General features: G+C 34.5%; 1 protein-coding gene and 1 long non-coding RNA gene across 7 annotated transcripts in view; both read right to left on the reverse strand.

Moving 5' to 3' along the window:
- The window catches only part of LOC128987275 (intersectin-1), a 117,861-nt gene that overhangs the window by 26,374 nt on the left and 73,219 nt on the right, over window positions 1-18,268 (reverse strand). The gene's annotated exons all lie outside the window — the stretch shown is intronic.
- Window positions 301-6,587, reverse strand: LOC128987309 (uncharacterized). Its single transcript, XR_008490228.1, has 3 exons — window positions 6,207-6,587; window positions 3,841-3,971; window positions 301-445 (listed from the first exon to the last, which is right to left on the reverse strand). It is a non-coding gene; the product is annotated as an uncharacterized LOC128987309 (long non-coding RNA).

Raw genomic sequence — 18,268 nt, forward strand, 5'->3', positions numbered from 1 at the left:
TATCACTAGACAATTTTAATGATATCACTAAACCTTTAAATGATGTGAACTGGTATAACTTGTTATTTGTGATGATATTTAGTGATATAACTAAATACTTTTAATGATACTTAGTTATAACACTTTGTTTTTTGTTATAAAGCTAAACAAGTTTACTGACCTTTGGTGATGACACTTCATGTTTCTAATGAAATCACTAGAAACCCCTATTGAAATTTAGTTAGCTATATAAATTCTAAAAGGTGGAAAACAAAATAGACATAAAAACAAATAATAGTTTATTATTTTTTAAATTTACATTGAGCTAACTATAAAATTTTAACTTCAGTTCACTTAAACATAACAATAAGACAATGACTAACTTTCAATAAATTAACACACATTTCAAGACATTAGTGGATTTTGAAACTTGCAACATATACGGCACTTCAGCTGCTTCAGATCCCTTAAAAAGGAAATGCAAATTATAGTTTATTATTTTTAAATTGTGCATTGAGCAAATAAATCCTTAGACAATCATTGCTTCTTTAAAAAAAAAAAAACAGATATTCCTAAAGTTCTAAGATAATATTATAGAGAATACCAACATTGGAATCACAAATAATATTTTATACTTACATAGATACCCTAGTTAAACTAAACAGAATATTCATAGTTTACTATTTTAAAATTGTACACTATTCAATTTTTACAATTTAAACTTTAGGACTCTTTTATACTACAGTAGTACATTTAAACAAAACAGCACAAAATGGTTTCAAATGGTAAAAATACTAACTTTTAACCCAAACTGGATTTGAGAGCTTGAAATATAATTTTTAAATCATGTCAGTAATTAAGAGACGTAAAAAGAGCAAGACCTCATACCTAAACCTAAACTTGTAATTTCAAATGAGTGGTTAATTAACAAAACTGAAATTAATTTAAAAAAAAGAGCAATGAAAAACAAAAATGCAATATTTTTACATCTTACAACAAGCCATGAATTAAATATTAACTCATCAACAACAATGCAAAAGAAATGTTATAACCTAAGAGGAACATGTTACGAGGGTTGTGTTTTAAGTTAGGGATTTTTTTTGTGTATAGCTTCATAGTTCATCACAACAAGGCACCTTGCCGCTTAAGCCTGGTTTACATTGGTCGAGTAAAAGAGCGATTAGACAGGCGAGTCAGTACTCTACCGTCAACTTGACCAGTGAAGACAATTTCACGAGTCGATTGACAAGCGAGACGAGTGCCAGACCCAGCTGGAGGACAAGTCGAGTAGTTTCGGCCAGGAGACAGCCACTCGACCAATTTCAAGCACTTGCCCTTCCCCCACCACTCTCAGTCTGCTGTCTCAAGTCGCATTTTAGCAATCTTATACATGTTTTTGTTATTTTAAAGTTGATTTAAAAAATATTTTAAAATTAAGTGGACAGAGGAGGAAACATTAAAGTTTGTTGAGTTGTATCGAGATGCAAATTTTTTGTTAAATCTCAAAAGCACTTCTTAGAAAAACAAAGAAATGCCACAAACAGCAATTGACAACCTTTTAAAAGATATGGGAAGTAAGGGTTTGGTGTAAGTACAAGAAGCGAAGCAAAGAATTAAAAACACAAGGTCATCATTGAATTAAGAACAACTAATGATAATTTTTAAATCTGCCAAATTCCCTATTCATTTTTTTCTTTCACCAATGCATCAACTTCCTTTACCAACAAATTGTACACCCTTTTCAAGCATTTTTGAGATGTAACACCTGTATTACGGAGCATTTACATATAATTTACACAATAACTGTACTTGTAATCATCAAAACTTAGGTCGTCAACTCAGCCGAATTAACTTTACTAATGTAAACCCACTTTTCTAAAACATGACAAGTAAGAATAGCCGAGCCATTTCGACCGAGCTTACTCGACCAATGTAAACCAATGTCGCCCCCTTCCTTCCCTCTGGATCCGCTATTGTGAAGCAAGAGGTTTGACAATGAAACTGCGGTTTCAAAACTGGCCGCCATCAGTTCTGCGTTTATAAATGAGCCTAGACGCAAGTTTTTTTTTTGGGGCGCAAGCAACAGAAAATATTTTCTGAATCTATAGAATCCTCCTCACTCTTGGTTCCCTCCCTCATGACTCATCACTGCCACTGCTTACATATGTCACTACTTGATCCGCCTTAAATCTTTATTTGTAATTAATTATCAATGTCATTTTTTCATTACTCACCAATGTCAGTTCTCTTTGCTCGAGTGAGAAACATATTATCAGTTGGTTAGTAAACTAAATTTACTGTCATGTTTTTGTTTATAATTTTATTTTTACATTCACACACTGTTTGTGTGAAATGAGCAAAAAACCAAATTTAGCAGTGAGTTTATAAAGAGAGTGGAAAAAAGCTTTTGGGCAGTGAAAATATGTTAAAAAAAAGCCTAAAATAAGTAGCCTATTTCATTTTTTATGAATTAAAAACTGTGCCTGCAGGAACTGTCGGATTAGGCCAACACTTTAACAGACTAAACCAAACCATTTAAAATCTTGTGTACAGAGAGTGATGTAACTCTAAAAATGAACTTTGACAATGTCATTAACGAGTGTGCCAAAAAAATGTAGAAAAAAACAGTCAAGTTAAGTGTTGAGTGTTTAGAATTATAAATGTTTTTAGGCTTGGCCTAGTTACATCTTAAATTTAAAAAAAAATATTACTTGAACTATTTTTTAACTTAATCGATTTGACTTGAAATGTACTATTGGAAATATAAATATGAATGAAGCCTAAGTAAATATGAATGAGGCCTAAGTAATTGATAAACCTATTGTATTTAATTCATGATTTATGTTTTATTTTACTTGAGGTAAATTTTATTAACAATCAAATGTAAACAAAATAAAACGATGAGAGTGCAAATCGTAAAATGCCTACTGAACAGTTAACTTACCAAAAACTTAATTGTTTAACCCAAACTAGAATTTCTTTGTAAATTTCTAAAAAAATGCTAGAGTTGTAGTATACCTACTTATATTTTGTCCGAAAAGTGTTATGCCTGACACGGGGGCTAAATCTAGTGTGCGAGAAAAATCGATAAAAATCAAATGTTTCATGTCAAAAGTGCTAAGGAACTATATATCAGGCCTCAATCGTATGAGGACTCAAAAGAAACCATCGCTGTTTCGAAACAACAACCGAGTCAACCGATATGCCCATTATTTATACTCACACGATCAAAAGTCACACCGGCACGATATATATCATCGCATAGCATATTCGGATGAAACACGAACAACGATATATCGTTCCATAGTACTCTTCGGGAAAAAGATGGACAATGATATATCCCGCATAGCACATAAAGAGTTAATCAGGCCCGTTTTTGACCTTCTAAGCACCCTAGGCACAACTAATAGTCTTAGCGCCCATTTGCAATAGGCTATATATTACAGGGTGTCCACCGACCAGGAAATCCAGGAATGATGTGTGACTTTTTTTGACCGATTATGCGTTAATTTTGTAGTTATAGCTGGAATTTTCAATTTTCCCTGATTTCACATGCAAATACAACCACCAATTTTTTTTATTTTTCAATTCTTGGCGCCCCCCAAAAAAGCCATTTACCTCGCACCCTAGGCAAGTGCCTACCGTGCCTATCCGGTTAATCGGCAATCGGCCCTGAGTTAAGTTATTAATGGATAGCCATATAACAAGTCACAAGCAAGGTAAGCTGCTTGTAAACTTAACCTAATTTACTCCAAATATGTTGCTTAGCCTAAAGCTTTTCAAGATCAAATATAGGTTTCTCCACAGAACAACAGTAAAATAAATTAGCATTTGTGATAACTTAGTTTGTATTTTACTTACGGTACTTGCTTTTTATCTAACTTCTCGCAAGGCCTATAGGCTAGTTCCCTCGTCAGCATCAACGGCAAACTTGGTGTTTGTGCACCTTGTTCTTGTTTTGTCTATCTTCTCCTCCATCTCTTCTTCTGTGTCTAGAAAAATAATCACCTTATTTGGGGTAGGCCTACATATTTTGATATTTAACAGCCATTAATGGCGGGAGATGCTGGTTCATACCCAAGGTTATTAAAAGAAAAAGAGGTTGCCTCAGTCGTGCGTATGACGTCAGCCGCCGACCCGGACGGTGCTGCTCTTAATTCACACAGCTGCCACCTGTCAAATTCTTTGTTATTGTTGTTTGTTTTTTATTTATTTATTTTCATAGAACTTACACAAAAACAAACAACAATAACAAAAGTATTTGACAGGTGGCAGCTGTGTGAATTAAGAGCAGCACCGTCCGGGTCGGCGGGTGACGTCATACGCACGACTGAGGCAACCTCTTTTTCTTTTAATAACCTTGGTTCATACCTACCTATAGACCAATCACCTTGCCTGCAGATGTTTTAAATGCCTAAGTACAATAAGTTCAATAGCAGGTAAGTTAACTAGAGAAAAATAAGTTACTCAGAAGCAATTTATGTCCCTGAGATAGGCTAGGTCTAGGCATGTCAAATTTTATGATTAAAAAGCCAGTCAAAACAAAACTTTATGACTTCCTTAGAAAAACTACATTTCAAATCAATTAAATCATTGTCTGCTTGGTAGACAAAATCATGTTATGTTATTCAGCTTATACAATAGCCGAATAACAGAAAAATCTATCTTAAAAGGCAAAAACTTAGGAAATACACATCCATTCTTAGCATTGATGGTTACAGGCTAACTTAGTTGTTCCTCTGGCCGGAGCTATCCTCAGGCTTAGCCTCTGTGAGTCAAATTGTATAACTCACCGTAACCTAGGCCTTAGTGATGTGATGAGTCGAGTTGACTCCAGTCAACTCATCCATAACTTAACTCGAGCTCAAGAGTTTATGCCTAACTTACTGCCAGCCAGAACAATGCGGAGCTAGTAGACCAAAGACACAAACTCGTACCGAGAAAGCCGAAACTGCACCAACTCGGAACGTAATGCGTTGACTCAACTCGTTAACTCCCAAAACTTAACTTTAACGCTATTGGCTCAAAGTGAGTCAAAAACGAACTTGTACAGAGAAAACCGAACCTGCCCGAACCTAAAACTAATGTAACGAGTTGACTCAACTCGTCGACTTCCAAAACTTAAACGCTTAAACAAACTTGTACGGAAAAAAACGAACCTACACGAACTTGGAATGTAACAAGTTTACTCACAAAACTTAAACACTATTGGCTCAAAGGGGAATGCAGTAAGGGTAAGTTAGAAACGAGCTTATGCTGAGAAAGCCGAACCTATATTAACTCGTAGCGTAGTTAATGATTTGACTCGCAAAACTTATGTAAACGATAAGTTATTGGCTAAATGCGATTCGAGCCGACTCGCCAAACTATATTACTAAACTTATAATAACTGATAATTGTTACGCTGCGAGTTGGTCCGAACTGGCTACACTTCAGTTTACGTCTTACATTTACTCACATATTGCAGTAAATGTAGAACGTTAACTAACTTAAAATGCAACCCCCGAACTCACCTGTGTTGGCTGAGGTTTCACAATGGCACCAAGTTGATTGCGTCTGACTCAATTCAAAACTCTAAGTAGTTGAAGACATAGTCATGAGTCCTTATAGAAAACATAACGAAAACACCTGTTTCAAGAAACGTCAACATTCAAACTGATAAATGAGCCAGATGATATGGATCCAGCAGCCGTCAGACATTTAAACTCCTAAAGTTGAATTTACTTCTTATATGAAGTTTAAACGTATTTTACCAGCAATATTTTTGATATTGGTGAGAAAAATTAAGAATCGCGGTATTTGGGTGAGTCACGGTACCTACCTAACTTATTTGACAAATTACCTTCGTCATGAGTCGATTTGACTCGAGTCAAGTAATACCTACGCGAGTCGTCACTTCGGACACTACTAGGCCTAGCCTAGAGGCCTACTTAAAAGCCTAGGCTAGGCCTATTTTACCTAGCAAAAGGTGTATGCTGATTAGGCCTTGTGTCATTTAGGCCCACTCCACTTCTAGCCTAGGCTAGTAACTTATAGGTCTACTAAAGTTAAAACAATTGGCTAACAAAATTAAATATGCTAACTTATTTGAGAATGAGTAGCCTACATCTAGCCTATTTGAGAGTAAGGCACCTGTTAAAGTGTGATCAAAACTAAAGCGATTCTTGCCTAACTTAAGGTCTGGATAATAATTAATCATAGGCCTAGCCTGAAGATATTTAACTTACCTGCAAGTACGGAAGGAGTCCCCCACAAAGAATATGAAGCGTTTCAGAGGAGAACAAGCGAAGCCCTGGCTGTAAAATGGAGAAAACCATACTCCCAAATTATCGGATGGTTGAGAATCCAAAGCCAGCTTTCCATCATTCGAGCAGTTTCGCTTAGGCTACGGGGAACTAGACGTAAAATTCAAAGCATTCGATTTGAAGATGGTGCCGCAATTCCCCCATTGTTTTATCGAGCTTACATTTTATTTTTTTATACATCCCAAGTAGCTAGTATTTTAAAATTAAAATCTTTTCTATGTAATTTTGTAAATATACTATTGCTTATTATGTATAGTAGGAATGGTGCAAACTATCGCTTTCGTTTCGTAGTCCAGTCCGTAATGGCGGAAGAGGAAGGGAACGCACTACGCAAGGGTAGGACAGACAACAGAACTAGAATCCAAACCGAACCCACAGAGAAATTAAATTATCTATGTCACAGAAATATAATTAATTATACATTTTTTATTGACTTTTATAGTCATTTTGCACTGCGTGTATATTTTGCATAGCGTGTTTGTTTTGCATAGCGTGTTTTTTTATGCACTAAATAAAAATATAGGCTACATGTTGAAATTATAGTTGCAATTACCCATCGATCTCTATTATTACTACACCACATTATTTTAACATGTATATAGTCTACTTTAATAGTATGATCTTAAGAGTTGTAAGACAAAATTTATGTTTTAATTAATAATTATTACTCTACGTATTTGACTTTTTTGACTATTTTGTTTAATGCCTGAATGTGTTATGTACTTTATTATCTCTCACTTGTGTTTTTGCAACATGTAATCCACTTTTTGACGTGTCCATATGCATAACATGCATAATTTTAACATGTTTAAATTAGATATAAACGTATTGTGTATTACCAAATTTGTGTTGTTTTTAGAGCGTAAAAAAACATGCTGAGCAAAATATACATGCAGTGCAAAATGACTATAAAAAGTCAATAAATAGTGTATAATTAATTATATTTCCGTGACTTAGATAATTTAATTCCTCTATGGGTTTGGTTTGTACTTGTTCTGTTGTCTTTCCGGTTCCTGCGTTCCCCACCTCTTTCTTCATTACGGATGACGAAAGCACTATAGTTTGTGCAAATCGTAAATTGATATTTTTAGGGAACTATACTAATATGGACTTGCAGTTGAAGAATAATCACTTTTCAAAGTATACAGTATCTATCTATCTATCTATATATTAATAGGCAAGCATGTTTCTTTAAAACCTTTTTTCTCAGCTCGTGTGTATCGTACGGAAAATCTACGCATACCGTTAGAAAGCTATTTTCCTGTAGGTGTGCAGAATCCCTTTATAAACTAAAATAGGCACAAAAATAAGCACAAAAAATGAATTTGAAATTTTAAAAAATTAACATGGGTTTTATGGGTTGCTATGGTGATGACGAAATAACAACAAAATATAAACAGAAAATCAAAACAAATGGAAGACATTCCAATCACATGTTTTATTTAACAGTGTGGGGTGAAAATAGAGAAGTTTGCACAAAACATACTTTTGGTCGATTTTTCGACCACGGGGCGTGCTCTCGTTAAAATATAACCACTTCCCAGTACACCTACCAAAATACGTTTTAATAGGCTACTATTGTTCCTCTATGCACTGTAACAGTCCTCTTTGCAACTCAGCTGTGATCCATTCAATCATCATTCATTAGTAATGTTTACATTAGTTTCATTTGTCGTCTGTGGCTCTTATTGTGTTGTTTATTGAGTAGGCCTATTTGTCAGGTTTTTGTTTTGTAGTAAAAGTTAGTATGTTGATATGAAATTGTAGATTGCCAAATCGTTGATAGGTCAAATAAAATGATAGTCCTGATTAAGTCTGTAGACTCAGAGCTTTTCCATTTAGACCTTGATACTTTTGACAACTGAAAGTTCAGATACTTCAGATGTAGGTTCATTTGACACTGACGAAGAATTAATAAATGACAATCATGTCAATGAAAGTAATTTCAGTGGGTTTAGGCCTACTGAACAATCTTATCAACGTGATAATTCCAACTCCACCTTGCCTAACAGCAGTAGGACCATATTTTGAGGTTATGCTAATGGTTTTAATATTTTGTATGTGGCATAATTTAATGTCAGTTGCTAAAACAGATCTGATGAAACTATTGAATCGAATAATAGGGTTTGCTGTTTTGCCTGTTTAAGTTTTTTTTAATTTAATTTAATTTTGAAAGTGCTCCATGAGAGGACTGAAAAGGTTGATAGAAGTGGGTCGTCCGGATCCAACTTGGCTGCACTTTACTTGACGTCCTACACTCATTCGATTGTTTTTTCAATTCGATATTTTCATTCGATTGTTTCATTCGATATATCGTTTGGTTAGTTAGGTTAGGTTAACCTTACCTAACTAACCAAACGATATATCGAATGAAGCAATCGATTAATTGATATATCAATCGATATTTTCATTCGAATGAGTGTAGGACGTCAAGTAAAGTGCAGCCTCCAACTTTCCATACAGATAGCTTGTGGGGCTCGTAAACTGTCTCGTTGGTGCTTGGGACAGCGTGCACATCAATGCCTGTTTGCCTGTCACCTAGAACGAGAACATGGTTAGGGTGGATCTACTTGTCACTTGGAAATCCAAGTGAGCGTTCACAGCTGGCTCATTACCCAAACACCGATAGTGAGAGACGTATGGATTTTGCTGTGACAGGTATCAAGTGAAAGAGGCAACAACGACACCGTCAAGTGATCTAACCAAAGCAATGTTCTGCCTTTCTTCGCTGTCGATGTAAAAGACGGGACCGATTTACAAAAAGAACGTCCCCAGCCTTGGTGTCGAACTTTTGTTTATCTGGTGGTACATTCTCCCTTCGATCAAGATATACTTACCACTGGAGTGTCTATACCCAACAGATATTTCTAAGGCACAAAACGCAAACAGGTCGTTGTAAGCACGAGCCCTGTCGAGAAAACAACGATCGGAATAGAAGGTTTCATCAAGAGGACTTAGATCAAGGACGGTGTATGCCCCTTGTCCGCAAAACCACTTCTTCCAACACTTTTCCTCCTCAAAAAGCCTAGCCCCACAGTAGGTACACTTGAAGATTTCACTGTCCCAAAGACTAATTTTTTTAGACTAAAAGCTGGAATATCGTTCAACAACTCTCCCTCGCAAGACCCCATAGGACGGTGTTGAGAAATATGCCGAGCAAGTGTAGCTGGCAAGTGACGAAGGTGAGACAGCAAAGGATTATGTAACTGGAAAATCTGCACCCTTTGTCGAGAGGCGTCAGGATTTCCTTGGCTATATCGAGCAACAGCTCCCCTGTTGACCTCAGGGTGTGTTTGGCTGTAACGCTTAAAAGCCGCCCGTTGACCTCAGGGTACGTTTGGCTGTAACGCCCAACAGCTGTCCTCTTGACCTCAGGGTGCGTTTGGCAAAACGCCCAACAGCCGCCTTGTTGACCTCAGGGTGTGTTTGGTTATAACGCCCAACAGCCGCTCTATTTACCTCAGGGTGGTCTTTGGAGTATTGTTTTTTGTTATACCTGATTTGATTTGAGTGTGCGTCCCCCTATAATTCCTTTTAGCCGCCTGCACTTGCTCTTCCCGTGTAGTTTCCAAAACTTTTGGGCGTCCACGTTTGGCTGCGTTAGGTCTTCCAGGACATTTTTTGGGGGTTGAAACTGTCTGGGAGGGTTAGATAGGTTGTGGACATCCGCACGTTCGAGCGGCCGGACAGTGAAGACAATTGAAGTTTTACAATTAAACACTTAAATTGTTGGCTAAGCGCACACAGTTGATTTTTATGTTTAGGCGCACACGTGGTGATTTTTATGTTTAGGCGCACACGTGGCGATTTTTAGTCAAGAAATGAATTTTTTTGAGTGCATTGTTAAGGTATCCTAAAATGGACTTTGTTGAATTAACCTATGTTTGTGCTCTTCTATTTAGATCAAAGAAAAAAGAAGTTTTTGTAAATATTGGGTTCATCGGATAGCAAGTTAGAGACTTTAAAATGGGCTGTTTTATAAACTGCACACTGTTTACGTGATGACATTAAAAAATTTGTTATTGCTATAGAATTTCTGTTGAAAGTTTTGATAAACTGTTACTATAAGTTGGACAACGGATTTTTGGACAATTTCTTTCTAAAAAATACCTGTTAATAATATATGCACAGCTTTGATACAGCTTTGATTGAATAGGGGTAAACTTGGAAACAAAACTTACAAAAATTTGACTAAGCATGTTTTAATGGTTGTAAAGATCTTATAGTTATTGAAATACTGTACAATGAAAGATCGGCGACTGGCCGATTTTTTAGTCGGCCGTGTGCGCGGACAGGTAACAACCTGTACGTTACAGATTCCCAGCCGACAATTCACTCGCCTACAAATCTGCAGCAAAATGCATATTTTAAAATCGGCGTAGTATCTCACTTGGGTTCATTAATCACTTTTCGTTCATCTTGAATCACAATCTTTCAATATTGCATTATAATGTCAGCATGTCAACCCTTTAAAAATGGTTATACCGCAAATAAATGAATAAAACTACTAAACAGGTTAGGATTCCAAAAATATTATAATTCAATAAAGTTTTATTTAAAGTTCACCTCATATAACTTAAATAACATTCCCAATTTTTCTACTTTCTTTGACAAAGCATCAAAAGGGGTTTTTAAGCTCAGATCAATGTACCTTGTAACACTAATATACATTCAAATTTAAATATAAGGAAATAAATTATTGTATTACATCATATTGAGTTTGCTTGGCTGTACCCAACAGTCAGTTTTGAATCTTTCACATTTAACTAACAATTGTAGTGATTTTAAGTTTATATCACTAAATTTTCTAATGACTTCTAGTGACTGGCTTGATGATTATAGTGATGTCAGTAGAAACCTAATGATTAACAATTTAATCCTAGTTATTTCTAATGACTATACTGATGTTTAGTGATATCATTAAAAACAAATCTAGTTACATCACTAGGTTTGTTTGGTTAGATGATGTTATTAAATGATGTCTAATGATATCATTAAAAATCAATAGGATTTTTAGTGATATCACTTAATTTTTTAATGATTGCTTAGTGATACTTCCACTAGGGACATTTCAAGAGTATGCCTTAGTAAACATAAAAACAGTAAAGGGCAAGTTCATTACACTGAAAATAATAACATTTCTGAAGACAATATCAATGAAATTAATTTACTGTCTGACAAAAAGAGAGATGACAAATTTCACATTGACATAAAATTGGAAGGTAAAAACGTTACTTTTGAGTTGGATACTGGAGCATCACTTACGTCGATTTCTTATGAAGACTACAAAAGACTAATTCCTTCCAAAAGACTTTACAAGACTGGTGTAGAGCTGCGCACCTACACAGGGGAGATCATAAAACCTAAGGGGGTAACATAGGCTACGTAAAATGTGACTATAAGGGACAGTGTTTCATGGGAAAAATCTTTGTAATTAATCAACATGTCGATAGGATTTTTGGGCGTGAATGGATGAGAGAAATAAAACTAGACTGGGGAGAAATAAAATCTATACACATGAATGAAACAAGGAAGCCGGAGCTGGATTCATTACTTGCAAAATATGAAGGTTTATTTGACAAAAACATAGGGTGTATTCCAAACTTTGAAGCAAAACTTAACTAGAAGGACAACTCAAGACCTATATACATAAGGGCCAGACAGGTTCCATATGCCATAAGGACAAAAGTTGAAAATGAACTCAGCCGTCTGGAAACCCAAAAGATTATCACCAAGGTAGACAACTCGGAACGGGGAACGCCTATTGTGCCTGTCATAAAACCCAATGGTGACATTCGTATCTGCGCAGATTTTAAAGTTACTTTGAACAAAGTCGTGAAAGACGAGAAATACCCAATTCCGAGGATTGAAGACATTTTTTCTACAATGAGTGGAGGCAAATACTTCTGTTCTCTTGATATAAGCAATGCTTATTTACATATGAAAATGGATGAAGAGAGTAGCAAAATGCAAACACTAAGTACTCATAAAGGGTTGTTCAAAGTAAATAGACTGATGTTTGGGGTTAAGGTTGCTCCTTCCCTGTGGCAAAAATTCATGGATTCCTTACTACAAGGTATGGATGGCGTACAATGTTTTTTCGACGACATTTTAGTCCAGGGGTCAACTTACGAAGAAACTCTTCTGAGATTAGAGAAGGTATTAGAAGTTCTACAGAAGCACAACTTACATTTGAATGGAGACAAATGTAAGTTTTTTGAAAAAAGTATCAAATACCTCGGGCACATTATTGATGAAAAAGGTCTACACAAAAGTCCTGAGAAAACTGTAGCGATTCAAAATGCTAGAAGACCTACAAATGTAAAAGAATTGAAGACATTTTTAGGCTTGGCCACGTACTACAGCAAATTTATACAAAACTACTCAACTAAAGTATATCCTTTGACAAGATTACTTACAAAAAATGCTAAGTTCATCTGGAGCTCTGATTGTGAAAATAGCTTTCAAAAAGTCAAAGAAGAAATAACAAGTGAACAAATTTTAACTCATTTTGACCCCAATCTGACGGTTACTCTTGCAACAGATGCATCACCTGTAGGATTCGGAGCAGTTCTTTCTCACAGACTAGGAAATGGTACAGAAAAACCTATTGCATTTGCATCACGCACTCTGACAAAAAGTGAAGTAAAATACAGTCAGATTGATAAAGAAGCTGCAGCTATTTATTTTGGACTAAAGAAATTCTTTCCATACATATATGGACAAAAGTTTGTCTTGATAACCGATCATAAACCCCTTGTGTCCATATTCGATCCTCAAAAGACATTACCTACTATGGCAGCGACTAGAATCTTCAATTACGCTCATTTTCTTTCAGGGTTTGACTATACAGTTGAATTTAGAGGAACAGAAAAACACGGCAATGCAGACTTTTTGTCTAGATTTCCACATGAAAAGTCGCTACCAAACTCAATTGATGATTATTCTGTCTTTTAAATCAACCAATTAGAAGCACTCCCAGTTACAAAACAACAGATTGCAGATGAATCACTGAAGGAAGAACACCTTAAAACCATCATTCAACATTTAGAAGAAGGAAAGAGCCTTGAGAATCTTGGATACAATGATTATGAATTTACATTACAAGACGGATGTTTATTTAAAGGTAATAGAGTTGTCGTTCCAAAAAATTTGAAATCAAAAGTACTTACAGAAATTCATTTTGGTCACTTGGGAATAGTTAAAATGAAGGCTTTAGCGAGAAGCTACTGCTATTGGCAAGGCATCGATCATGATATTGAACATCTGGCTAAGACTTGTAAACAATGTTGTTTAAAACAAAACAAACCACCTCAAACGACTCCTCATCCATGGCAAACCCCTGATGGTCCCTGGCAAAGAATACATATAGATTTTGCTGGGCCTTGTTTTGGAAACAATTATTTTTTTATTGTCGTTGACGCTTACACAAAATGGGTTGAGGTATTTCAAACAAAAAATACTTCTTCTGATTGGTGTGTCACAAAATTAAGACGATTGTTTTCTACATTTGGAATTCCACTTACTTTAGTGTCAGATAATGGCAGACAATTTTGTGGACATACTTTTGAAACATTTTTGAAAAACTACGGTGTGTTACACAAGACAAGTGCTCCATTCCACCCTTCTTCCAACGGTCAAGCGGAGAGATTTGTCCAAACTATAAAGAAAGGTCTACAAGCCATGAAAGATGAAGGAGGGAATATGGAAATTAAGTTACAGAGATTCTTGATGCAAATGAGACAATCAAGAAACTCCACTGGATCAAATTCTTAATTCCTAATGTTTCAGAGAAATGTGAGGACGAGACTAGATTTGATGATAACAAATAACACACCTTCAAACAGTGACTTTAAATGTGCAAAGGGAATAAGAGACTTTAAAAAGGGGGAAAGAGTTCAAGCTTATGATTTCAGAGACAAGAAAAACAAGTGGATGTTTGGTAAAGTAAAGAGCAAGGATGGACAGTTAATTTACGTTCTTGAAATGGATGATGGATCTATATGGAGGCGGCATATCAACCACATGTTACCTTCTAAATTTAAGGGGGAGGATTGATGTGTCCATTCCAAATGTACTGGCTTATAACTATATTTGTTAATTTACATATGTTCTGTTCAGTTGTTATTGTTTATATGATGATTGTGATTAAATAAAAAAAACTTGAGTTACTGCATTAAAATGTTACATTACTAAAATATCTATCAAATACAATAGGCAACAAACAAAGAGAAACGTGTTATTATGCAACCAACACTCAGTTTGTTTAGCCCAAGACTAAAAATTAAGAAGTCCAGTTTTTAGCACAGGATTGAAAAAAATCAAAAAAAATATATGGTAAATGACTATATTTATGGCTTATTACAATGAAAGTGGTGAAAAGTAATATTAAACCCTGTTAAACAATTCATTATATGGCCTAAATATAAAATTATATGAAATCACGATGATTAATATTAATAAAACTATATTTAAAAAGAACAATAGTGGACAAAACAGTCATATAAATAAATCCCACAATAATAATTTACTACAATTTAAACTAATGTAACAATTAAAGCAATCAAAACTCCTAAAATATCAAAACTAGTTTAAACTTAAACACACATCAGAGATGCTGTATTGTACATTATATCCTACTTGGATCATAAATTCCATTCCATTGATAGAACATTACATAGGTAAACAATCAATTTATAAAGTTATAAACAAATTTTAAAACAACTGGAACTGACTAGTTGTATGATTATTCAAAACACCATATTGAAAGAATTTAATAAGAATGCAAAAATGATCCATAAAATAACACTTTAAATTTGATTTTATTGCACTATTACCTTTAAAATTCCAGGTGGACTTTTTTAGTGTTAACAATACAAAAATGTACCTGACCGGCTGATCTTATATTCTAACAATCAGTATTTGCATCCAAAGAATGGGTCAACAGTAAGTAAACTATATTTTAGAATGTTTTACTCTCAGTCTTACTAAGTAAGGTAAAAGGTAAAGTGAAACACTTTTAGATAAATTAAAATGGAACCCCCAAGATAATGAGAAATAATTATTAAACAAAACCAAACGATCATACATGCAGGAAAATCATCATACATCAACAATAAAGTAAACATTTGCTTCACAATATCACATGACAACAACAACATACAAGTCTTAAACACATTTGTCTATTTTACTAACAATTTATCAACATTTTCACAAGTTTTGAGTAGTAGCCTATACCTAGCAGTACAAATATGCAGCATCTTGAGATAATCTTCTACATTTACCTTAACATAACATTCGATGCTAATTAAATGTAACAATTCATTAACAAACTTTAAATCAACAAGCTTATAACAGAGATTATAATTCTACATCAATAACTGTGATAAAAACAAACAAAAGGTGTTTGATATGCTTTAAAACTTTAAAATAATAAATTCATTCATTGAGATAAGTTTATAACTAGTAATGGCAATATATGTACTACCTACCGCCTAATGTTTAACTTCAGCTATAGTATAATAGTGCAGGCTCAATTTCCTCAGCAATTCCCATCAGATTTCTTTTGGGGTTAACAATTAAAATGAAATTTTAGGTTGAGGTTTTATGATTAATTTATTCAGTTAAAATAGGAATTTTAAACTGAATTAACAATATAGCAAAAAATATATATTTCCTAAGTGTATTGGATATTGTTATAAGGTTTTATTTGATTAAACATTTGCTTTTAAAAATAATCTACAAAAATAGGCATTAGGTTAAAAATAACTAGAAAAATACATTAAATCATAATCAAATTAAAAAAGAAAACAAAAAAGAAAAAACTTTACAAATTGATATATTCAAAAACTATTTTAAAAGATGTTTCAGACTAGAATAAAAACATTGAATTCCATTCAATTATATAAAAAAATTTAGGATTTCATGCAAAGACAAAACAAAATGACACTTACGCAGCACATCAAGGGGCCAGCCCCACTACCAACATGCCTTGACTATAGTGACACCTAGTTGTCATGCATTCCTGGTGGGGCCCAAGCACACCTCATTAACACTGATAACAGTTAAAAACTCTAACCACTTTAACAGAGAGTTCATTAAAAGGAAATCGACCCTATTTTAAGGTGATAGACCCCTATTTAAAAAAAAAAAAAAAAAAAAAAAACTGGAGTTATCTTAAAACTCTGCATTTGTGTAACAATGAAGGTAAAAAAAGTGTAAAATTCTTACAAAATGTATATTAAAATAGCTGCAACTGAAAAAAATATCTTTCAGAAGGTGAAAGAAATTAAGTTAAACTAATGACTTTATAATGCTGTTAAAATCAAAATCCATCAGAATTGAATGTCCACCTCCAAGGAATACTTCCCACATGAGTATATAAAAACATTGACATCATCTCGTTTAATTAGCAGTATTTTCAGGCTGTCTATAACGTATTTAAACTAAAACATCACTTCATAAATAATTACAATAAATTGCTATATTTTATATTTCGTCCTCCAAAACTACATGAATTGTCCTACTGCTCCACAAAAATGCTTAAGTCATGGAGGGTTCTATCGTGACTAGCGAGCATTACCTTAAGAACACAATCTTGCTATTTGTTTGTATGGTAGTTTTTAACTATGAATACTTGATCATGTTCATTTATGGTTGAATAATAAAGAAAACGCAAACAAGAGGGAGGGTTCTAGTGAGATTGCACGGTTCTAAGCGTAGAGGCTTGCGTTGGCAGGGGGGCCCCTCAAATCTCTGAAACAATCAAACACCCCTTGTTTTTATTAACTATATTTACATCGTAATGATTTTATTTTTACCAATATTAGGTTAATGTAAACATTTCTTAACATATGGTTATCTTTTGAAAATCTTGTATGTTGATGATACAGGTGTTGGAGAATTTCCTTCTTGAATAACAGTTGAAGTCTTTATCACATTCGTTCTTTATCACGGATTCAATCAGTTGGCGTGGTGTCACGAGTTAACTTACAGACCTTACAGACAATGGTACTGATACAACGTAATAATATTATCCTTAAACATAAAAAAAAGACGAGGACAGCTTCATTGTGTAAAATACGGACATTTGTATTAGAAAATATTTTGATGATACATGAATCCTGTATTCGTTGTCAACAAAACCATTAAATTTTTTTCAATTTCTAGAAACAGAAACTTCACCGATATTTAGACTTGCACAGTGATAATGTGATTAAGGTGAAGAATTCAAATTCAAATATATCATACAAAGTTTCCAGCCGATGTAACTCTTTATCACTCCACTCTGCGGTTTCTTGGATAATACAAAGTTAAATGTTACCTAGTTTGGATGCAAATTTTAATTTCAAGTAGTTTGAAATTAAGGTTTTTTTTTGTAGTTTTTTTGTACTATTGATGAAAATACTATTTATACAGACACTTGAATGGTGAGATTAAATTTTGTTCACGTGCTCTTCCCTAGTCTGCTGAAAGTATAGAGTATCCATCTGAGCAGATGCAAGTTAGAAAAGCTACACAAAGCCATTCAAGTGTTAGTACAGAATTTTGCATTTTTTGGAGTTGTTACATTAATTATACAATTGCATTTAACCCTTTGAGTGCCAACGTCCGGGGAACCGGACGTTTTTAAAACGAGCCAAAAGTGCCGACGTCCGGCCGACTGGACGTTTTTAGAACGAGCCAAAAGTGCCAAAGTCCGGCTGACCGGACGTTTCGTAATGATCGAACAGTTGTCATAACAACCGAATGGATACTCGGATTCTTTTAACCCATATATTAACATTGAGTCGAAAGTTACTAGATGCGATACATCGATTTTCGTTGGTCGAAATATCGAAAATTCGATTTTTACGAAATTTTAACCTAAAAATCGCCAGATCGCGCTCGGCATTTTTAGCGCGACCTTCGGGAAAAATCATCGGCATTTTTTGAGCGTTACTTTTATTTCTCGCCTGGCACTCTAAGGGTTAAACCTACTATGT

This window comes from Macrosteles quadrilineatus, unplaced genomic scaffold, assembly GCF_028750875.1.
Source record: "Macrosteles quadrilineatus isolate MER2022 unplaced genomic scaffold, UCM_ALF_1.0 Scaffold_1__1_contigs__length_201487025, whole genome shotgun sequence".
NCBI lineage: Eukaryota > Metazoa > Arthropoda > Insecta > Hemiptera > Cicadellidae > Macrosteles > Macrosteles quadrilineatus.